The sequence below is a fragment of the Anastrepha obliqua genome, chromosome 3 (assembly GCF_027943255.1).
Source record: "Anastrepha obliqua isolate idAnaObli1 chromosome 3, idAnaObli1_1.0, whole genome shotgun sequence".
Lineage (NCBI taxonomy): Eukaryota > Metazoa > Arthropoda > Insecta > Diptera > Tephritidae > Anastrepha > Anastrepha obliqua.
In genome coordinates this window covers 39,673,319-39,697,812 of record NC_072894.1, presented here as the reverse complement: position 1 = coordinate 39,697,812, position 24,494 = coordinate 39,673,319, and the positions used below count along the sequence as shown (strand labels likewise).

General features: G+C 38.4%; 2 protein-coding genes across 4 annotated transcripts in view; both read right to left on the bottom strand.

The window, feature by feature from the left end:
• The window catches only part of LOC129242384 (uncharacterized), a 66,968-nt gene extending 46,744 nt beyond the window's left edge, over positions 1-20,224 (bottom strand). For all 3 annotated transcript variants that reach the window (XM_054878999.1, XM_054878998.1, XM_054878996.1), the window contains exon 1: positions 20,172-20,224. The gene's annotated coding sequence lies outside the window, so the exon portion shown is untranslated. The remainder of the gene's footprint in view (positions 1-20,171) is intronic.
• LOC129242383 (ankyrin-3) overlaps positions 1-24,494 on the bottom strand; it is a 161,188-nt gene that overhangs the window by 46,744 nt on the left and 89,950 nt on the right. The gene's annotated exons all lie outside the window — the stretch shown is intronic.

The following is a 24,494-nucleotide window of genomic DNA, read 5'->3' as shown; positions in this document are numbered from 1 at the left end:
ATCTTTGATACCTCTCTCTTCTGGCTTGTCAATTGATGGCATCAGGGGCGAAACTGGTTTCACGTCAGTGTGCTTGGGTTTATCGAATTCTTCGTCAGATTCGTCAGAAGAGAATGGGCTTGGAATAGGTTTAGTTACGGCAAGTGGAGATTTGGGTTTGTCCTCTGGTTTTGAAATAGGTTGTATGTCTTTGATAACTTTCTCTTCTGGCTTGTCAACTGATGGAATAAAGGGCAAAATTGGTTTCACGCCAGTGTCCGTCGGCTTTTCGAACTCTTCCTCAGATTCGTCAGAAGAGAATGTACGTGGAGTCGGTCTGGTTACGTCGAGAGGAGATTTGGGTGTGTCCTCTGGTTTTGAAATAGGTTGTATATCTTTGATAACTTTCTCTTCTGTCTTGTCAACTGATGGAACCACAGGCGAAACTGGTTTCACGTCAGTGACCTTCGGCTTTTCGGACTCTTCGTCAGATTCGTCAGTAGGGAATGTACTTGGAATAGGTCTAGTTACGGCAAGTGGAGATTTGGGTTTGTCATCTGGTTTCGAAATAGGTTGTATATCTTCGATAACTTTCTCTTCTGGCTTTGCAACTAATGGAATCATCCGCAAAACTGGTTTCACGTCAGTGTTCGTCGGTTTATCGAATTCTTCGTCAGATTCGTCAGAAGAGAATGTACTTGGAATAGGTTTAGTTACGTCAAGTGGAGATTTGGGTTTGTCCTCCGGTTTTGAAATAGGTTGTATATCTTTGATAACTTTCTCTTCTGGCTTGGCAACTGGTGGAATCAGGGGCGAAACTGGTTTCACGTCAGTAACCTTCGGCTTTTCGAACTCTTCCTCAGATTCGTCAGAAGAGAATGTACTTGGAATAGGTCTAGTTACGTCAAGTGGAGATTTGGGTTTGTCATCTGGTTTTGAAATAGGTTGTATATCTTCGATAACTTTCTCTTCTGGCTTTGCAACTGATGGAATCATCCGCAAAACTGGTTTCACGACAGTGTCCGTCGGTTTATCGAATTCTTCGTCAGATTCGGTAGAAGAGAATTTACTTGGAATAGGTCCAGCTACGTCAAGTGGAAATTTCGGTTTGTCTTCTGGTTTTGAAACAGGCTGTAGATCTTTGATAACTTTCTCTTCTGGCTTGACAACTGATGGGATCAAGGGCATAAGAGGTTTAGCGTCAGTGTCCTGGGGTTTATCGAATTCTTCGTCAGATGCGTCAGAAGAGAATGTACTTGGAATAGGTTTAGTTACGGCAAGTGGAGATTTGGGTTTGTCCTCTGGTTTTGAAATAGGTTGCATATCTGTGATAACTTTCTCTTCTGGCTTGGCAAGTGATGGAATCAGGGGCGAAACTGGTTTCACGTCAATGACCGCGGGTTTATGGAATTCTTCGTCAGATTCGTCAGAAGAGAATGTACTTGGAATAGGTCTAGTTACGTCAAGTGGAGATTTGGGTTTGTCCTCTGGTTTTGAAATAGGTTGCATATCTTCGATAACTCTTTCTTCTGGCTTGGCAACTGATGGAATCAGGGGCAAAATTGGTTTCACGCCAGTGTCCGTCGGTTTATCGAATTCTTCGTCAGATTCGTCAGAAGAGAATGTGCTTGGAATAGGTTTAGTTACGGCAAGTGGAGATTTGGGTTTGTCCTCTGGTTTTGAAATAGGTTGCATATCTGTGATAACTTTCTCTTCTGGCTTGGCAACTGATGGAATCAGGGACGAAACTGGTTTCACGTCAATGACCGCGAGTTTATGGAATTCTTCGTCAGATTCGTGAGAAGAGAATGTACTTGGAATAGGTCTAGTTACGTCAAGTGGAGATTTGGGTTTGTCCTCTGGTGTTGAAATAGGTTGCATATCTTCGATAACTCTCTTTTCTGGCTTGGCAACTGATGGAATCAGGGGCAAAATTGGTTTCACGTCAGTGTCCGTCGGTTTATCGAACTCTTCGTCAGATTCGTCAGAAGAGAATGTGCTTGGAATAGGTTTAGTTACGGCAAGTGGAGATTTGGGTTTGTCCTCTGGTTTTGAAATAGGTTGTATGTCTTTGATAACTTTCTCTTCTGGCTTGGCAACTGATGGAATCAAGGGCAAAATTGGTTTCACGCCAGTGTCCGTCGGCTTATCGAACTCTTCCTCAGATTCGTCAGAAGAGAATGTACGTGGAGTCGGTCTAGTTAGGTCGAGAGGAGCTTTGGGTTTGTCCTCTGGTTTTGAAATAGGTTGTATATCTGTGATAACTTTCTCTTCTGGCTTGGGAACTAATGGAATCATCCGCAAAACTGGTTTCACTTCAGTGTCCGTCGGTTTATCGAATTCTTCGTCAGATTCGTCAGAAGAGAATGTACTCGGAATAGGTCTAACTACGTCAAGTGGAGATTTGGGTTTGTCTTCTGGTTTTGAAATAGGTTGTATATCTTTAATAACTTTCTCTTCTGGCTTGACAACTGATGGGATCAAGGGCATAAGAGGTTTAGCGTCAGTGTCCGTCGGTTTATCGAATTCTTCGTCAGATTCGTCAGAAGAGAATGTACTTGGAATAGGTTTAGTTACGGCAAGTGGAGATTTGGGTTTGTCCTCTGGTTTTGAAATAGGTTGTATGTCTTTGATAACTTTCTCTTCTGGCTTGTCAACTGATGGAATCAAGGGCAAAATTGGTTTCACGCCAGTGTCCGTCGGCTTTTCGAACTCTTCCTCAGATTCGTCAGAAGAGAATGTACGTGGAGTCGGTCTAGTTACGTCGAGAGGAGATTTGGGTTTGTCCTCTGGTTTTGAAATAGGTTGTATATCTTTGATAACTTTCTCTTCTGGCTTGTCAACTGATGGAACCACAGGCGAAACTGGTTTCACGTCAGTGACCTTCGGCTTTTCGGACTCTTCGTCAGATTCGTCAGTAGGGAATGTACTTGGAATAGGTCTAGTTACGGCAAGTGGAGATTTGGGTTTGTCATCTGGTTTCGAAATAGGTTGTATATCTTCGATAACTTTCTCTTCTGGCTTTGCAACTAATGGATTCATCCGCAAAACTGGTTTCACGTCAGTGTTCGTCGGTTTATCGAATTCTTCGTCAGATTCGTCAGAAGATAATGTACTTGCAATAGGTCTAGTTACGTCAAGTGGAGATTTGGGTTTGTCCTCCGGTTTTGAAATAGGTTGTATATCTTTGATAACTTTCTCTTCTGGCTTGGCAACTGGTGGAATCAGGGGCGAAACTGGTTTCACGTCATTAACCTTCGGCTTTTCGAACTCTTCCTCAGATTCGTCAGAAGAGAATCTACTTGGAATAGGTCTAGTTACGTCAAGTGGAGATTTGGGTTTGTCATCTGGTTTTGAAATAGGTTGTATATCTTTGATAACTTTCTCTTCTGGCTTTGCAACTGATGGAATCATCCGCAAAACTGGTTTCACGTCAGTGTCCGTCGGTTTATCGAATTCTTCGTCAAATTCGGTAGAAGAGAATTTACTTGGAATAGGTCCAGCTACGTCAAGTAGAAATTTCGGTTTGTCTTCTGGTTTTGAAATAGGCTGTATATCTTTGATAACTCTTTCTTCTGGCTTGGCAACTGATGGAATCAGGGGCAAAATTGGTTTCACGCCAGTGTCCGCCGGTTTATCGAATTCTTCGTCAGATTCGTCAGAAGAGAATGTGCTTGGAATAGGTTTAGTTACGGCAAGTGGAGATTTGGGTTTGTCCTCTGGTTTTGAAATAGGTTGCATATCTGTGATAACTTTCTCTTCTGGCTTGGCAACTGATGGAATCAGGGACGAAACTGGTTTCACGTCAATGACCGCGGGTTTATGGAATTCTTCGTCAGATTCGTCAGTAGAGAATCTACTTGGAATAGGTTTAGCTACGTCAAGTGGAGATTTGGGTTTCTGCTCTGGTTTTGAAATAGGTTGTATATCTTTGATAACTTTCTCTTCTGGCTTGGCAACTGGTGGAATGAAGGGCATAAGAGGTTTAGCGTCAGTGTCCTGGGGTTTATCGAATTCTTCGTCAGATTCGTCAGAAGAGAATGTACTTGGAATAGGTCTAGTTACGTCAAGTGGAGATTTGGGTTTGTCATCTAGTTTTGAAATAGGTTGTATATCTTTGATAACTTTCTCTTCTGGCTTGACAACTGATGGGATCAAGGGCATAAGAGGTTTAGCGTCAGTGTCCTGGGGTTTATCGAATTCTTCGTCAGATTCGTCAGAAGAGAATGTACTTGGAATAGGTCTAGTTACGTCAAGTGGAGATTTGGGTTTGTCCTCTGGTTTTGAAAAAGGTTGCATATCTTTGATAACTTTCTCTTCTGGCTTGTCAACTGATGGAATCAGGGGCCAAACTGGTTTCACGTCAGTAACCTTCGGCTGTTCGAACTCTTCGTCAGATTCGTCAGAAGTGAATGTACTTGGAATTGGTCTAGTTGCGTCAAGAGGAGATGTGGGTTTGTCCTCTGGTTTTGAAATAGGTTGCATATCTTTGATAACTTTCTCTTCTGGCTTGGCAACTGACGGAATCAGGGGCGAAACTGGTTTCTCGTCAATGACCTTCGGCTTATCGAATTCTTCTTCACATTCGTCAGAAAAGAATGTACTTGGAATAGGTCTAGTTACGTCAAGTGGAGATTTGGGTTTGTCCTCTGGTTTTGAAATAGGTTGTATATCTTTGACATTTCTGTCTTCTGGCGTGGCAACTGATGGAATCAGGGGCAAAACTGGTTTCGCGTCAGCGTCCTGGGGTTCATCGAATTCTTCGTGAGATTCCTCAGAAGAGAATCTACTTGGAATAGGTCTAGTTACGTCAGAAGAGAATGTACTTGGAGTAGGTTTAGTTACGAGAAGTGGAGATTTGGGTTTGTCCTCTGGTTTTGAAATATGTTGTATATCTTTCACAACTTTTTCTTCTGGCTTGACAACTGATGGGATCAAGGGCATAACAGGTTTCGCGGCAGTGTCCTTGGGTTTATCGAATTCTTCGTCAGGTTCGTTAGAACAGAATGTAATTGGAATAGGTCTAGTTGAGTCAAGTGGAGATTTGGGTTTGTCCTCTGGTTTTGAAATAGGTTGTATATCTTTGGTAACTTTCTCTTCTGGCTTGACATCTGATCGGATCAGGGGCGAAAATGGTTTCACGTCAGTAACCTTCGGCTTTTCGAACTCTTCCTCAGATTCGTCAGAAGAGAATGTACTTGGAATAGGTCTAGTTGCGTCAAGTGGAGATTTGGGTTTGTCCTCTGGTTGTGAAATAGGTTGCATATCTTTGATCTCTCTCTCTTCTGGCTTGGCAACTGATGGAATCAGGGGCAAAATTGGTTTCGCGGCAGTGTCCTTGGGCTTATCGAATTCTTCGTCAGATTCCTCAACAGAGAATGTACTTGGAATAGGTCTAGTTACGTCAAGTGGAGATTTGGGTTTGTCCTCTGGTTTTGACATAGGTTGTATATCTTTGATAACTTTTTCTTCTGGCTTGACAACTGATGGGATCAAGGGCATAACAGGTTTCGCGGCGGTGTCCTTGGGTTTATCGAATTCTTCGTCAGATTCGTTAGAAGAGAATGTACTTGGAATAGGTCTAGTTGCGTCAAGTGGAGATTTGGGTTTGTCCTCTGGTTTTGAAATAGGTTGCATATCTTCGATAACTTTCTCTTCTGGCTTGGCAACTGAGGGAATCAGGGGCGAAACTGGTTTCACGGCAAGGACCTTGGGTTCATCGAATTCTTCTTCAGATTCGTCAGAAGAGAATGCACTTGGAATAGGTCTAGTTACGTCAAGTGGAGATTTGGGTTTGTCCTCTGGTTTTGAAATAGGTTGTATATCTTTGGTAACTTTCTCTTCTGGCTTGGCAACTGATGGGATCAGGGGCGAAAATGGTTTCACGTCAGTGACCTTCGGTTTATCTAATTCTTCGTGAGATTCGTCAGAAGAGAATGTACTTGAAATAGGTCTAGTTACGTCAAGTGGAGATTTGGGTTTGTCCTGTGGTTTTGAAATAGGTTGCATATCTTCGATAACTTTCTCTTCTGGCTTGACAACTGAGGGAATCAGGGGCGAAACTGGTTTCACGGCAAGGACCTTGGGTTCATCGAATTCTTCTTCAGATTCGTCAGAAGAGAATGCACTTGGAATAGGTCTAGTTACGTCAAGTGGAGATTTGGGTTTGTCCTCTGGTTTTGAAATAGGTTGTATATCTTTGGTAACTTTCTCTTCTGGCTTGGCAACTGATGGGATCAGGGGCGAAAATGGTTTCACGTCAGTGACCTTGGGTTTATCGAATTCTTCGTCAGATTCGTCAGAAGAGAATATACTTGGAATAGGTCTAGCTACGTCAAGTGGAGATTTGGGTTTGTCCTCTGGTTTTGAAATAGGTTGCATATCTTTGATAACTTTCTCTTCTGGCTTGGCAACTGATGGAATCTGGGGCGAAACTGGTTTCACGCCGGTATCCGTCGGTTTATCGAATTCTTCGGCAGATTCGTCAGAAGAGAATCTACTTGGAATAGGTCTAGCTACGTCAAGTGGAGATTTGGGTTTGTCCTCTGGTTTTGAAATAGGTTGTATATCTTTGATAACTTTTTCTTCTAGGTTGACAACTGATGGGATCAAGGGTATAACAGCTTTCGCGGCAGTGTCCTTGGGTTTATCGAATTCTTCGTCAGAATCGTCAGAAGAGAATATACTTGGAATAGGTCTAGCTACGTCAAGTGGAGATTTGGGTTTGTCCTCTGGTTTTGAAATAGGTTGCATATCTTTGATAACTTTCTCTGCCGGCTTGGCAACTGATGGAATCAGGGGCGAAACTGGTTTCACTTCAGTGACCTTCGGTTTATCGAATTCTTCGTGAGATTCGTCAGAAGAGAATGTACTTGGAATAGGTCTAGTTACGTCAAGTGGAGATTTGGGTTTGTCCTCTGGTTTTGAAATAGGTTGTATATCTTTGATAACTTTCTCTTCTGGCTTGGCAACTGATGGAATCAGGGGCGAAACTGGTTTCACGTCAGTGACCTTCGGTTTATCTAATTCTTCGTGAGATTCGTCAGAAGAGAATGTACTTGAAATAGGTCTAGTTACGTCAAGTGGAGATTTGGGTTTGTCCTCTGGTTTTGAAATAGGTTGTAGATCTTTGATAACTTTCTCTTCTGGCTTGGCAACTGATGGAATCAGGGGCGAAACTGGTTTCACGTCAGTGACCTTGGGTTTATCGAATTCTTCGTCAGATTCGTCAGAAGAGAATGTACTTGGAATAGGTCTAGTTACGTCAAGTGGAGATTTGGGTTTGTCCTCTGGTTTTGAAATAGGTTGTATATCTTTGATAACTTTTTCTTCTGGCTTGACAACTGATGGGATCAAGGGCATAACAGGTTTCGCGTAAGTGTCCTTGGGTTTATCGAATTCTTCGTCAGATTCGTCAGAAGAGAATGTACTTGGAATAGGTCTAGTTACGTCAAGTGGAGTTTTGGGTTTGTCCTCTGGTTTTGAAATAGGTTGCATATCTTTGATAACTTTCTCTGCCGGCTTGGCAACTGATGGAATCAGGGGCGAAACTGGTTTCACTTCAGTGACCTTCGGTTTATCGAATTCTTCGTGAGATTCGTCAGAAGAGAATGTACTTGGAATAGGTCTAGTTACGTCAAGTGGAGATTTGGGTTTGTCCTCTGGTTTTGAAATAGGTTGTATATCTTTGATAACTTTCTCTTCTGGCTTGGCAACTGATGGAATCAGGGGCGAAACTGGTTTCACGTCAGTGACCTTCGGTTTATCTAATTCTTCGTGAGATTCGTCAGAAGAGAATGTACTTGAAATAGGTCTAGTTACGTCAAGTGGAGATTTGGGTTTGTCCTCTGGTTTTGAAATAGGTTGTAGATCTTTGATAACTTTCTCTTCTGGCTTGGCAACTGATGGAATCAGGGGCGAAACTGGTTTCACGTCAGTGACCTTGGGTTTATCGAATTCTTCGTCAGATTCGTCAGAAGAGAATGTACTTGGAATAGGTCTAGTTACGTCAAGTGGAGATTTGGGTTTGTCCTCTGGTTTTGAAATAGGTTGTATATCTTTGATAACTTTCTCTTCTGGCTTGGCAACTGATGGAATCAGGGGCGAAACTGGTTTCACGTCAGTGACCTTCGGTTTATCTAATTCTTCGTGAGATTCGTCAGAAGAGAATGTACTTGAAATAGGTCTAGTTACGTCAAGTGGAGATTTGGGTTTGTCCTGTGGTTTTGAAATAGGTTGCATATCTTCGATAACTTTCTCTTCTGGCTTGGCAACTGAGGGAATCAGGGGCGAAACTGGTTTCACGGCAAGGACCTTGGGTTCATCGAATTCTTCTTCAGATTCGTCAGAAGAGAATGCACTTGGAATAGGTCTAGTTACGTCAAGTGGAGATTTGGGTTTGTCCTCTGGTTTTGAAATAGGTTGTAGAACTTTGATAACTTTCTCTTCTGGCTTGGCAACTGATGGAATCAGGGGCGAATCTGGTTTCACGTCAGTGACCTTGGGTTTATCGAATTCTTCGTCAGATTCGTCAGAAGAGAATGTACTTGGAATAGGTCTAGTTACGTCAAGTGGAGATTTGGGTTTGTCTTCTGGTTTTGAAATAGGTTGCACATCTTCGATAACTTTCTCTTCTGGCTTGGCAACTGATGGAATCAGGGGCGAAACTGGTTTGACGGCAAGGACCTTGGGTTCATCGAATTCTTCTTCAGATTCGTCAGAAGAGAATGCACTTGGAATAGGTCTAGTTACGTCAAGTGGAGATTTGGGTTTGTCCTCTGGTTTTGAAATAGGTTGTAGAACTTTGATAACTTTCTCTTCTGGCTTGGCAACTGATGGAATCAGGGGCGAAACTGGTTTCACGTCAGTGACCTTGGGTTTATCGAATTCTTCGTCAGATTCGTCAGAAGAGAATGTACTTGGAATAGGTCTAGTTACGTCAAGTGGAGATTTCGGTTTGTCCTCTGGTTTTGAAATAGGTTGTGTATCTTTGATAACTTTCTCTTCTGGCTTGGCAACTGATGGAATCAGAGGCGAAACTGGTTTCACGTCAGTGACCTTCGGTTTATCGAATTCTTCCTCAGATTCGTCAGAAGAGAATGTACTTGAAATAGGTCTAGTTACGTCAAGTGGAGATTTGGGTTTGTCCTCTGGTTTTGAAATAGGTTGCATATCTTTGATAACTCTCTCTTCTGGCTTGCCAACTGATGGAATCAGAGGCGAAACTGGTTTCACGTCAGTGACCTTCGGTTTATCGAATTCTTCCTCAGATTCGTCAGAAGAAAATGTACTTGAAATAGGTCTAGTTACGTCAAGTGGAGATTTGGGTTTGTCCTCTGGTTTTGAAATAGGTTGTAGATCTTTGATAACTTTCTCTTCTGGCTTGGCAACTGGTGGAATCAGGGGCGAAACTGGTTTCACGTCATTGACCTTGGGTTTATCGAATTCTTCGTCAGATTCGTCAGAAGAGAATGTACTTGGAATAGGTCTAGTTACGTCAAGTGGAGATTTGGGTTTGTCCTCTGGTTTTGAAATAGGTTGTAGATCTTTGATAACTTTCTCTTCTGGCTTGGCAACTGATGGAATCAGGGGCGAAACTGGTTTCACGTCAGTGACCTTCGGTTTATCGAATTCTTCGTAAGATTCCTCAGAAGAGAATGTACTTGAAATAGGTCTAGTTACGTCAAGTGGAGATTTGGGTTTGTCCTGTGGTTTTGAAATAGGTTGCATATCTTCGATAACTTTCTCTTCTGGCTTGGCAACTGATGGAATCAGGGGCGAAACTGGTTTCACGGCAAGGACCTTGGGTTCATCGAATTCTTCTTCAGATTCGTCAGAAGAGAATGCACTTGGAATAGGTCTAGTTACGTCAAGTGGAGGTTTGGGTTTGTCCTCTGGTTTTGAAATAGGTTGCATACCTTTCATAACTTTCTCTTCTGGCTTGGCAACTGATGGAATCAGGGGCGAAACTGGTTTCACGTCAGTGACTTTGGGTTTATCGAATTCTTCGTCAGATTCGTCAGAAGAGAATGTACTTGGAATAGGTCTAGTTACGTCAAGTGGAGATTTGGTTTTGTCCTCTGGTTTTGAAATAGGTTGTATATCTTTGATAACTTTCTCTTCTGGCTTGGCAACTGATGGAATCAGGGGCGAAACTGGTTTCACGTCAGTGGCCTTCGGTTTATCGAATTCTTCCTCAGGTTCGTCAGAAGAGAATGTACTTGGAATAGGTCTAGTTACGTCAAGAGGAGATTTGGGTTTGTCCTCTGGTTTTGAAATAAGTTGTAGATCTTTGATGACTTTCTCTTCTGGCTTGGCAACTGATGGAATCAGGGGCGAAACTGGTTTCCCGTCAGTGAACTTCGGTTTATCGAATTCTTCATCAGATTCGTCAGAAGAGAATGTACTTGGAATAGGTCTAGTTACGTCAAGAGGAGATTTGGGTTTGTCCTCTGGTTTTGAAATAGGTTGCACATCTTCGATAACTTTCTCTTCTGGCTTGGCAACTGATGGAATCAGGGGCGAAACTGGTTTCCCGTCAGTGAACTTCGGTTTATCGAATTCTTCATCAGATTCGTCAGAAGAGAATGTACTTGGAATAGGTCTAGTTACGTCAAGTGGAGTTTTGGGTTTGTCCTCTGGTTTTGAAATAGGTTGCATATCTTTGATAACTTTCTCTTCTGGCTTGGCAACTGATGGAATCAGAGGCGAAACTGGTTTCACGTCAGTGACCTTCGGTTTATCGAATTCTTCCTCAGATTCGTCAGAAGAAAATGTACTTGAAATAGGTCTAGTTACGTCAAGTGGAGATTTGGGTTTGTCATCTGGTTTTGAAATAGGTTGTATATCTTTGATAACTTTCTCTTCTGGCTTGGCAACTGATGGAATCAGGGGCGAAACTGGTTTCACGTCAGTGACCTTGGGTTTATCGAATTCTTCGTCAGATTCGTCAGAAGAGAATGTACTTGGAATAGGTCTAGTTACGTCAAGTGGAGATTTGGGTTTGTCCTCTGGTTTTGAAATAGGTTGTATATCTTTGATAACTTTCTCTTCTGGCTTGGCAACTGATGGAATCAGGGGTGAAACTGGTTTCACGTCATTGACCTTGGGTTTATCGAATTCTTCGTCAGATTCGTCAGAAGAGAATTTACTTGGAATAGGTCTAGTTACGTCAAGTGGAGATTTAGGTTTGTCCTCTGGTTTTGAAATAGGTTGCATATCTTTGATAACTTTTTCTTCTGGCTTGACAACTGATGGGATCAAGGGCATTACAGGTTTCGCGGCAGTATCTTTGGGTTTATCGAATTCTTCGTCAGATTCGTCAGAAGAGAATGTACTTGGACTGGGTCTAGTCACGGCAAGAGGAGATTTGGGTTTGTCCTCTGGTTTTGAAATAGGTTGCATATCTTTGATAACTTTTTGTTCTGGCTTAGCAACTGATGGTAGCAGGGGCAAAACTGGTTTCACGTCAGTGACCTTTGATTTGTCGTATTCTGCGTGAGATTCGTAAGAGGAGAATGTGTGCTGAATAGGGTTAGTCACGACAAGCGTAGTTTTTGTTTTGTCCTCTAGTTGCGAAATTGGTTGCATATCTTTTATAACTGTTTCTTGTAGTTTTGTAACTGATGACTTTTGAGGCACAACTGGTTGGACGTCAGGAATCATTGATTGGTCGATTGCTTCTTTACAAGGGTAAGCGTATGTTTGTGGAATATGTTTAGTTGTGTCAAGTGGGTATTTAAGTTTTTCTTCTGGTTTTGAAAAAAGTTGTTCGGTTATAATATCTGTTGTAACTTCTGCGCTTTGTTCGTGTGTTATTCGTGCCACTTCTGTTTGTCCTGAAGCTGTCAGTTTCGCCTCAGATGTGTTAAAAAAATATGTTTCTTTAGTAGTCTTTTCAACGTACTCGGAAGTTTGTTGGTAAGTTTTTATGCAGTCTTTTTTAAATGAAGTGATTGGGGTATGAAAGTTTTCTCCTGTTAGTTCTTCGCTAGTACGATTAGTTGGAGCAGGTTTGTGTAAAGGCACAATTGGTACGCTAAAAGTTTCTAAGTCGACTCGATTTGTATTAGCAGGATGAGCAGATTTTAAATGACCGTTTTGTTTGCATATTGAAACAAGAGTGGTTTCCCCTTTGGAAACTAGTTCTTCTTTAAGAATGTTTATAGACTTAGTGTGTTCACTTGCTATGCAAGTTGACTCTTCGGCTTCTATATCAGTCTCTTTCTGGGCGCTAATTGTCTTCGTTAAAGACACTGGGAAAGCTTTTGAATGTGATTCGGAACTTACTGTGTGCAAAATATTTTCTAAGTGTTTTGTTTGGTGCATCTCTTCTGCTTTACATATTTCCCCTTTGTGTTCATGTTCGTGTATTTTATTTTCGTACTCCCTAAAAATATTCAAACTTCTTTCAGTTGTCTGCTCTACAGCTAAATCAATCTTTTCTCTGCTTGTCATTGGGAAGCTTAAATTGTCTATCACAATATTTCCTTCACTTGGAAATTCTTTTTTATCACATATATTTGCATTATCTTTCATTTCTATTGAACTCTTTGCCGTAATAAAATCATGTGAGATCTTAGTAATTAACGGCTCCTTATTGTCTTTTAGCCTCTCTGCTTGTTGGAGGTTTAGTTTATCTTCTTGGCTTGCACTTGCTAACATTTTTTGTTGATTATAATTGTCTATACTTCGATCAAAATTGCTTGTAGCTCGCCTAAAATTATCTTCGGATATCTGCGGACTACTTTGTTTGTCAATAAATGCTGCAGAAACTGCTGACACTTGGTCTAGTGGCAAAGTACTATGCAATTTTTCCTCTGTCTCATCGCTTACATAACGTTTACGCAAAGGGAACGGTGAGCTTTCGAGAGACGACAGTGCTACTCGGTCCTCAAATGTTTTAACAACATTCTTAACGTTTGGTAATTTTTCGGGAAATTCACCATCAATTCCTTTCTTCAACTCCATTGGCGGAATAGCAACTTTGTCTAAATCAGAATCTACCACAATTTCAGCAACATGACCTTTATCTTTTACATGTGATTCAACAGAGATTGGTTTGATAGTTTCTGCGTGCATTTTATCACCTTCATCCCTAGCTACTTCAAACATTTTGCGCTTTAAGCACACTTTTTCACAAATTTCTTCCTTAGGCAAACTATCATCAGTTAATCTATTCTCTATGGCCTCAACTGGCGATAATTTTAATTCTTGCGCTGGTGGCTCATGTGATACGAGTTTTTCCAACGCCAGATCAAAGTCCGTCAATATTTGCTTCTCTATAGCATTTTCATCCACTTTAGCCGATGAGGGAGCAGGCACAGATTCCCGTGGTTTCACCTTGAATGGTAGTGCTTCCAATGCATAATCATGAAATTTGTCTTCGAAATCTTTTACAACCGCTTTAACGGCTGGAACTTTTTCTCCCATCTCTGTCAATGATTTGTGTTTGTCAATAGCAGGTGCTGCCGCGCTGTATTTAGTGTTTTCTAATTGCATAATCTTTCGCTTAACATCACCTCGACCCTCTAACAGTTTTAAATTCGACTCATCATCATCTTTAGCCACTTCAGTTGCATATTCAGCTGGTGTATGCTTAGCTGTTTTTGGCGGTTTGTCGAATGCAGTATCGTGCCTTTCCGCCATTTCTGTTCTAGTTACAGCAGTTGTAATAGTTGTCTTAATTTGACTACCACCACTCATTTCTGAAAATGAGGTAGTGTCGCTAAGGCGTTCTACTTCTTCTTTAGCTGCTCTCATAGGTACATCGTTCGTTTCGGGCGACTTTCTAGCTTCAGTAATCTTGGCAAAGCTACTAGATTTAACATTTTGAATGCTGAAGTGCTCTATTTATGTCATTTAAAGCAAGTATATTTCATAGATTATTTAATGTAAAACGTTTGTAGGTATATGTGTACAATTTCAGTTGCATTTCCCATCAAAAGCAGTTTAAAGGAGGAATATACGATGTAAAATAACAATTACAATTAACACTAATGGATAATACCATGAAAATCGACTTAGAAATCAGATCAGTTGGTTATTATGCTTAGTAAAATGCTGACAACATGCATAAGAGTGAGAAGATGTTTTGTTTTGTTTTTTTATTGGTATGATAAATTTTATGTAGGCACCAAATTGCATGTGATATGGTGTGGGAAGCAACAAAAGAATAAAATTACAATGGTACGACCAGCTAGCCACCAACTCAAATTGTTTAAAGCTGCGCATTGCCGTTTTATGTTAATACGATTATTATTATATTTTACATAAGTAGACACAATATGCTATACGAGGTCGTGGACAGCAGAAGTGTCGACTTTTGTCTTAAGTTGGTACGATGTATTAGACCATTACTTAAAATTAATTCCATTTCATTCACATTAGAATACTAGAACGTTTGCATTTTTAAATATTACAATATTAGTGAGAAAGTAGCTCGAATTCGGGATGCAATTGAGTGTACAAATTTACTTAAATAACAAACGCGTGTGATTTTATTTTTGTTTGAATTAATAATAGCTTTTCCAACCACGACTTCATATAACATACGCATATTTCTATATACAAGTACAGAAATGTTCACGGTAATCGAAATACATACAGTCGCTGTATTGCCAAATTTTAAAAGCATAAAGTAAGTTATTTATTATAAAGAAAAAGCCAGTGCAATTTTTTTTGTTTTTGATTTTTATGTTTACATTTAATGAATAACTCAAATCCGCGCTATAAATAATCACTACTTAATGTGTGTAATTAAAATGTAATTTTGTGTATCGCAGTACGGTAAAAAACTTAAAAGACTAACAAATTACGCAAGAGAATTTACATCTATGAAAATTTTCCGTGATAACACCGTTTTAAGTCTAAATGTTATAGCAAAAAATGGAGCTATAACAAAAAACGTTGTGTATCCATATAAAAAGTGTAAATAAAAAATCAGGAAATTCGAAAAACCAAAGGTACTATTATTATTATTTTTTTTTTAATTTCCTCTTTTGTGAATTTTTGTAAAATAAACTATCTAAGCCAAGTTGTAATTGCTTCCGGCACTAAGGCATTTTGGTAAAATAAGCCTGACTACAACAGCTAAATATAAACTGATATTTTAAATAAAATTAATTTTGTTAACCGTTTTCCCTCTGCAAATATTATTTCTTCACTTATACGTATGTTGGGCTGCCCGATTTGAAGTAGAAAACTTAAACTAACATATGTATGTATATAGAAATGTAGAAGTTGGATTTCATTATTTCATAAAGTGTTTTTCAAAATGGGCATAACAGCATATTTACAGAGTCTGATCAGAAAAGTTACAGCACTTCAAATGGCAAGGAAGTGCTTGAATGGCTTGTTGATAATCGCACAAAATTTGCGACAATGTGGGTTCAGATATTTCAAGTTCCTGTTAATGACGATGAATTTGTTAATTTAGCTCATTCTAAACTGAAGCTCTTGCCGCACCAGTACATGAATATTCAACATGTTGACTCAAAGTTTTCCACTACACAGGTGTCACCCTTAATTCTCTTTGAAGGGACGATTATTTTGACGGATTGACCGACTTAGAATTTTGTGTAGTAATACACATTTAAGCAAACTTTTACGTTCATGAACTTCACTCTCATTAGCTAAATAAAGATTAACACCTGAAATTACACAGCATTCTGGGGTTTGTTTAGAGTGGAAACCGATAATAGAGAGGGGTGTGAGCACTATTTCTGTAATAGTGATCCCATTTATTCACTGAGCTTTGGGTTTCTTTTTTAACTTCGAATTAAACACATATAGTATTTAGAAGTCATTTTCTATTGACATTGATAAAGCTACACACAATTTAAAAAATGGCGGTCGCCCCTCGACAGGCAATGGCAAACCTCCGAGTGTATTTCTGCCATGAAAAAGCTCCTCATAAAAAAAATGCCGTTCGGAGTAGACTTAAAACTGTAGGACTCTCCATTTGTGGAACAACATCAAGGCGCACACCACAAATAGGAGGATGAGCTCGGCCAAACACCCAAAAGGGGTGTACGCGCCAATTATATTTATATACATATTTATAAGTACATGTGGATGTTAATGAGCAAATATTGAATGTCTATTCAAAATATGTGTTTAATGGGAACTTGAAAAAGAAACTCGAAAGAAAAAGCTTGGAAGCCACTGCATTTCTCAAAGCCGAATAACTCGGATGGATTCTCGCTGTTGACGAGCAGCTGCTTTGCTATTTCAGATAGCTGATTAAAACTGGACAAAGCATTTAGAGTTAAGAATTGCAGATATGATAGTAGGCTATTGGAAACGATAATGTATGCTCTGTCGAACTAGTTCAAGAGCCTGATTATAAAATGCGCTCTACAAATTATTTCTTAAGCCGATTAAGAATTTTTATTGTGTGAGTTTTGCAATATTTTCTGAGACTCAAAACTTGCTAGTTGGTACCTACACCACTGTGAGTTTTTCCCTTGCCTCTGTATCGAAATCATAAACAATTTTAAAACAGCTGGCGCTGCGATCAACCAATCTTATACCAAAAAAATAATAATAACACAGGTCTGCAAAAAATGGGTTCGGAATGTTCTATAAAAGTGTAGTGTCATTTCCGAAGTAATTTTTTGCGTAGAATCCGAATCCGGGGTTTAAATTGCTCTATCACGTTATCACGATCAACCAATCGTATACCAAAAAAATAATAATAACACAGGTCTGCAAAAAATGGGTTCGGAATGTTCTATAAAAGTGTAGTGTCATTTCCGAAGTAATTTTTTGCGTAGAATCCGAATCCGGGGTTTAAATTGCTCTATCACGTTAGGACTTTGAGATATCCTAACCTAAAAGTGCAAAAAACGCTGTTTTTGCCCATTTTTAAGGTTATGTAGCTACGGTCGCCGTAGCCGAATAGGTTGGTGCGTGACTACCATTCGCAATTCACAGAGAGAACGTCGGTTCGAATCTCGGTGAAACACCAAAATTAAGAAAAAAAAAACATTTTTCTAATAGCGGTCGCCCCTCGGCAGGCAATGGCAAACCTCCGAGTGTATTTCTGCCATGAAAAAGCTCCTCAAAAAAATATCTGCCATTCGGAGTCGAAGATTCTTCATAAAAAAGTAGACGTGGTATTTTAAATTATAAGTCTTCCTCTTTCAAATGCCGCTGAGTTTGCTCAATATCTTAATTTTTCACTGAGGTATCGCATTTTGAAGTTTTTTTTTATTTTTTTGTGCGACTATGTAATCGACCGTATCACGTCTCATGTTATATCAATGGATTTTCGAATATCGAAAAATTCACAAACATGGAAACTTCAAAATGCGATATCTCAGTGAAAAAGAGGAAGACTTATACTTTAAAATACTATGTTTACTTTTTTATGAAGAGCAAAATCTGCGTAGCTACATAACCTCAAAAATGGGCAAAAACAGAGTTTTTGCACTTTTAGGTTAGGATATCTCAAAATCCTGACGTGATAGAGCAATTTAAACCCCGGATTAGGATTCTACGCAAAAAATTACTTCGAAAATAACCCTTCACTTTCCTAGAACAAAACGTTGTTGACCTGTCTAATAAATAAATACTCGAAAATATTGTAATATTGTAAGATTTTAAGTAGTTTCGAAGCACTCCATACGTATTACTTTTATTTAATTTTTCTTTTTATTGCCTTGAAACCATATAATAACGTACTTGGCAGGCAGAGTGTTATAAGCCACACCTTGATATTTTATCAAAAGCTCAAAGAATTTATTTTATATTATTTTCTTTGATTTGAGTGTGTTAAAAAGTTTTGTAAAAGCAGTGACTGTATTACGTTGAGATTTCTGAAATATATTGTTCGCAATGCAATAATTTTTTAGTCAAATATAAGCATTCAATTTATTGGCACCCAATAGTTTCAGCAAACATGTTTAAAAAAATGGTATGGAAATTAATTTATCCTGGTGTACTAATAAAGGGCTATCAGATTGTGGGTGCTCGTTTCAATAGGGGGTTTTTGACAGGACGCGTAACCTGTAAAACTAAAACATAAATTTTTTCAGTATTCATTGACATTTCAACATGGAAAGAGTTATGGCTCAATAAGCAAAATTGCCGTATTTAGGCTGAAGGCCAAACTGAAACCACTCAAGAATAGCCATTACATCCATTGAAAACAACCATTTGTTGCGGCCTATGGGCTGCAGTAATCATCGGCCCATATTTCTTCAAAGACGAGGCTGACGACTTTTTGATGCTACAAAGTGAAGTTTGTGATCTCTACCAACAAGATGGGACTACTTGCCGTACAGTTCGTCAAACAATGGATTTACTGCGTCGTCGTTTCGATGAGCAATTTTTCTTGGACCAGTGGATTGGCTACCAAAATAGTGTGATATCACACCTCTGAAGTTTTATTTTTGAGGCTATATAAAGTCTAAATGCTTTGCAGATAAACCAGTTGCGATTGAGATATTGTCCTCCAATAAATCATTCAAAATTGGTGTTTACGGCGAAGAAGAAAGTTAGCATAAACTAAGTCGAATATTTGTGATATAAGCTAAAAAAGAATTGTAGCCATGTGCGAGGACTCGTAGAATAATAGCGTTAAGTGTGACTAATTACCAGTTAGCTGGATGCCAAGCCACTATCGAATTATTAAGCAAATAGCGCAACTCGCAGTTACGAAAGTAGCGCCCTATTAGCGTACCTACTTCGCTTGAAGCCATCCATGAACTCAATTTAGCTAACTAATCACGAAATACGTTTTAGGTTGTATTTCTATGGCCGGAAACCAAAAATTCAATCTCCAAAGAGCTAATTTTTAGCCTCAGTTTTTTTTGTGAAAAAAAGAAGCCTAAATAACTGAAAAAATTGGAGCTAATTTTTAGCCTCAGTTTCTTTTGAAAAAAGTAGTCTAAATAACTGAAAAAATTGGGGTGCATTCAACTTGGGAAAATCCTCGTCTATAGCAGATACTATTGCAATAGCAAGCTGATAGAGAAGTTCGAAAAAACACCTGTCTTAGCTATACATCATTTAGTGCAGTATTTGGTGTGCAAGTACAGTTACCAGTCAGACTTTTATGGAGGAAGGACCTCTCAGGTCCTTTGGAATTCTGTTTTGGATCCACATAGATATTTAGGATAAGGATTTAAGAAATATTTTAGAAGTGCGGCTATTGTATGAGTTTTTTATGGCCATGTTTTTTCACACCTCGAAAATTCGTGTAGATCTTCTCAGTGGTGTAGGCTATTGAATTTGGTATGTGTAGCCTCGGCTGATTGTAGTTAATTATGCGTGCGATTTTACATGTTTTGCTGTGAAGTTTGTTTCAACGATTAGTTATCTGCTTTTAAAACTTTTATTACAAAACAATTGCTTCCTTCAAATCGAAAAAAAGCTTTGAACATAATTCAATATTTTTATTTCAAGCGTTTAAAAAAATTATTGCATATACGCCCAATACATTTCAGGCCACTTCAAATCTTTAAAGTATTTTCACTTATAATTTTTGAGGCAATTGTTATTTTCTTGCTGTTTATAAATAATTTAACTGTACACTCAATCGTAGCGTTAAGGTAAGTTCATTTTAGAATTACGTAAGCCATGTGAACTTATACATCGATATCAATTTACACACACATATATACATATATCAAACCAAATTGAATAAATTAGCTTGAAGTAGTTGGATTGCTCAAGAATACATACTTTCATTTAAAATTGCAAACGTTTAACAACTTCATTTTCATTTAAATATTTCTATACTAAACAAAATATGCCTAACTTAGCCAAGTAAAACCAATACACACCGTTTTTATTAACAACAATTTTCACTTTTCCTTTCAACCTCAGACCACAGGGACTCCGACTTGTTTTCAACTTACCGTATGATTTAAATTTTATATTTCTGCGTTTTTATTTGTAACAAATATACTTTACTCATTTAAGCTGTTTTACATAAACGTACAAGTTGTAAAATCTAGAATTCAAACAATAACGCAATACTAGGTTTTATTAGATATTAAAACATTGAATTGGAATTTGTTTTGATTAATATTGTTTTGTAAAATGAAAACTACATTGGAAATAACTCAAAATTATATATTGTCCAAAGTTTTAATTTTTCGTTTTAAATATGCAATGCGTATTACATATATATAATTATAAAACGTATATATATATATAAATATATATATTTAAAACCAACGTACCGCTTACGCAAAGTGAGAAACGTTCACGCGAAAATCAAATGTCTAACTGTAAGCGAATTGTCAATTACATTTAACAAGAAAGAAAAATATTTACCCTCACCTTTGAGTAAATTTAATTAGTTACTCGCCGGCGTACAGCCGACGGGTACTCTTTGCGCCAGTAGCGAAATAATTGCTGTGTTACCACCCTCAATTCAAGGCCTACAGACCCAGTGCATGCATGTACTATTTGCTTTACATAGGTACATACATTGTACTCACATATGTATGTATGTATATAGGTATGAATGTATGACTACTTCTATTTATTTATAAATGCGTTTACTACCGCAACATCTACGCGTCTTCACTTTTGCTTAATGGTTTTTCGCGCTGCCTATTGCCTCAAAAGATTAAGACCTCCTATACAGTATTGCGCAAATCCTAAGCAACTTATTCTGCTTAGGCATAGATGGGAATGTTTTCCAAAAATGTTGAATACCTTTTCATAACATATTTAGTACTTAAATGCGTATAGATTAACCCTAGCTTGTAAGATGTATAGCGGAGGTTTTTCATAGTAGTTTTTTCCTTCGAAAAAAAGAAAAAATCATTTAAAAAACCAAACCTGTGATAAATATACAAATATATTGATGTAGAATTAAGATTTAAATCATATTCTGTAAATTGTGCGATAACATAAGTATTGTAACGTTTTTCTACTTAATAAACTCTTATCTTATCTTAGTATAATTTTTACTACACCTATACGAAATAATTGCGGCCGCCGTAGCCGAATGGGTTGGTGCGTGACTACCATTCGGAATTCAGAGAGAGAACGTAAGTTAGGATCTCGGTGAAATACCAAAATAATGAAAAAGTATTTTTTCTAATAGCGGTCGCCCCTCGGGAGGCAATGGCAAACCTCCGAGTGTACTTCTGCCATGAAAAATCCCTATATGTAAATAGGCAAATAAAGACCAGGTCCTAGAATGGTTCTCGTTCAAATACGCTATAAAAAAAAATCATTCACTATTTTTATATTATTAATTTTTTTATTAGAAAGAGTAAACGTTGCGATTAGACGATTTCAAGGAGCATAACTGCTTCCTCTGGCCAAAATCATTTCTGAACTGTGAGCTTAATATCGATATAATTGCTTAGCGGGCACTACAACCATATGTCGGTGGACGGAGGATGGTTCCACGATCCAAGCAGCTCACAACTTCGCTCAAGTACCCAAACATCCGTTCGGAGCGAGCGAATATGAGAAGGAAAACTGATTTTGCGTAGGGTTTGGGACGCACCATAGAAAAACTCCGCAAAAAAAATTGAAAACAGCCTTGGATATGGGCCCCTATAACAATATCGATAGCACAACCTCGATTAGGAAGAGCGAAGGAACCGAGGATTGAGGAAGTGTTACCTGAGCCTCCAGATAGGATCGGTTGCTGTGTTCCTTTATGTATTGAGCTTTGTGGAGCTTGCTGATGCGATATAATGCATGATTGTAGCATGCAGACAATGTCCGATTCCAAATTACCATTTTAGAAGCCATTTGAGAGATGCAGCAATCTGCTCGTTAAATGAATTGATAGCAAAAGCTCAACTTGTTGTGTACTTATAAACGTGAAGAATGTAATGAAATTCTTCCAGTGTGAAATCGACGCTCCCTGGAGACCAACTTACATCAACAAATGGTTGGTTACGCGATTATCGCGCAACTAACTTAGAGGGGAAAAGATCGAGTTATTGAAAGGCAATGTGACCTGATGCACCATCCCGATGATGACAAAAACCGTCCAAGTTCATGTCTTCAATTTCCACTCCCAACAATCGGCAAGCGTGGTTCTATAAGCTAACACAGCACCCAGCAAGTTTTAAATATTTCGAATCGTGAATTTTTAAAAACTTGGTTCATAAGAAAGAATATATTTTGACTTCCTTTCATTTCAGCAAACTTTAATAGCCGCATATAGAGTGGAATCCCAATAATTTGCAATAAACAAGGACCCGTAATATTTTACGGTCAATGAGGTTTTCGATTTAGCGGGATTTCGATCTAGAGAAGTCAAAATAAAAAAATAACGAAATATAGGGAATTTCTCAGTTATTTACTATGCGACTCTCTTTTGTGGAATTGAAGTAACAAATTCCTGCTACTTCAGTTCTTTCGCATCAGCTTTAATCTTCGAAAGAGAAAACACTTGGTATCTGTTAGAACTAAATTGAAATTACTCACATTCGGCTCAAAAAAAATGATAAATATGAAGCAGAGGTGGTAGAAATTTTACGAAACTCGGCAAGAATGATTCTATTTAAAATGGAGGACAATCGATCAATAACCACACACACCTCCATAAAACCTCAATATCTCTGTTGTTTATGAAACAAAACCACTCAAATTTAACCAAATTGTTTACACCAAAAAAAAAAGCTGTAATAAAAGAAGAATGTTGGAAAATCACGATAACAACTCAATAAAACTCGCCCGCACTTAGGATGTGATCGTATTGCTCTCCACTTCATTTAGGTCGGACATTACAGAAATCGGAAAAAATTTATATGTTAAAACTAAATTTCCGTCCGTCCGTTTGATTTTACGAGCTCTAACTCTCATTGTCCATGAGTTTGCTTGGTCCCAAAAATTAGTTGCCAAGGTCAAATGAAATTTTGCTAAAATGTACGCGGCTATATAAAATTCGGTCCGTATAAAATTTAGTTCTCCTTTCTTGCTTTTATTTCAAATTAATAAACAAGATAGCGAGTTGATATAAACGTGGCAAAAAGAAGACATGTGAGCAAGTGGTTTTAAAGCTACTAATAATGGCACAGAGCAAACATGAAAGTTGATCCTTAGCTGTAGAATGTGCTGAGGTTATGCACAGTACTGTATGTATAGGTATGTATGTACCTTGTATGTAGGCACATACTATATAATGTTATGACAGTAAAAGAACTAAATAACTTTTAGTTTTATTCCAGAAATACAAAACACCAAAGTGTGAGTAAATTTTGACCGCGTTGTCTGTCGACGCCCCCGCAGCCTTGGCAATGCAAAATTGCAAAAATTGCAATGTGATACAAGAATTCCTAAGACCGTAACAAATCAATATGGAAACCATCCAAAGGCCACTTTTGGTTCACTAGTTCAAATTAAATTGGCTGTCGTCATAGCTGAGTTGGTTATGTGTACACGCCGCTCGGTTGGTTCTGGGCTCGATGTCCACCGTGCATATGAAATGTCAAGTGATACAACAAGTTTTATTCAGTACAGGTTGCCTCTTGGCAAGTATTAAAAAACTGCTGCAGTCAACATAAAAATAGAAGGTCCTTCATTTGGCGGAAAACTTCAGACAACTTAGTGCAGAAGCTCGGCCAAACATCTGACAATGGACGTATGCTATTTAAATGCTACCATGTTTTGATGATTACTCGCATTCTTACTTTCATTACAATTTTAGGTAAATGGGTGTGTATTAAAAAAATCAATTACAATACTCGAGCATTGTAGCTACTCAGGTATTTGGTCACTCAACTAAGCACACCCTACTAGTATTAGGAAGCAGTATTAGGTTAATCAAATTAAGTTTTTCGTATTAATTTATTATAACTCTGCAAAACCAAGGAAAATTCTAATTGCGACTAACGGAAGGGCCTAAACGCTAGCAAAAAAAAAAGAGCTCCAAATCAATTGAAAAGCCGTTTTTAAAATAGTAATTAAATATATTATAGTATTCCTTATCTTCTGGGGTTAGAATTAAATGCTTTATGGCATTCATTTTTATGAAAAAGATTGAAAAGACGCATCTTTTTCTAAATTTACCAACGTCCTCATGCTAAAATTCAGTTGGACTAAAAGAATTCTACCAGAGCTTAAAATGTGATTTATACTTAAAACTCGTTAGACGATTCAGCCAAATCGGGCGCAATCAATTTTTTTCATTCCCGAAGATATTTGTACATATGTATATACTGAAAATGTACTCAGTGTGGCAATTAAATAACTAGACTGACGCTGTTAATTATTTTATTTTGATTTCATTTGTATTTTATTTATTTGTTATCACCTTCACTTGGGATCGTCTACTTAGCTTCTTCTTCAAAGACAGGGCATTGTGGAAGTGCCAGATAAAACCATTTTCCAATTGTTTCGAGATTTTCTTCTGTTTTTAACGGGAAAGAACAACCTGAGCGTGAATCATTCTAAACATATTCACAAGCATCTCCATAATACTCCTTATTCTTGATTGGAATATTAAACGCCTGAGCAATTTTGGCCTCAGTTTAACAAAACGCATTGGACAAATCAAGAAAAGCCAAGCCTTTTCAATGCAAAGGAGG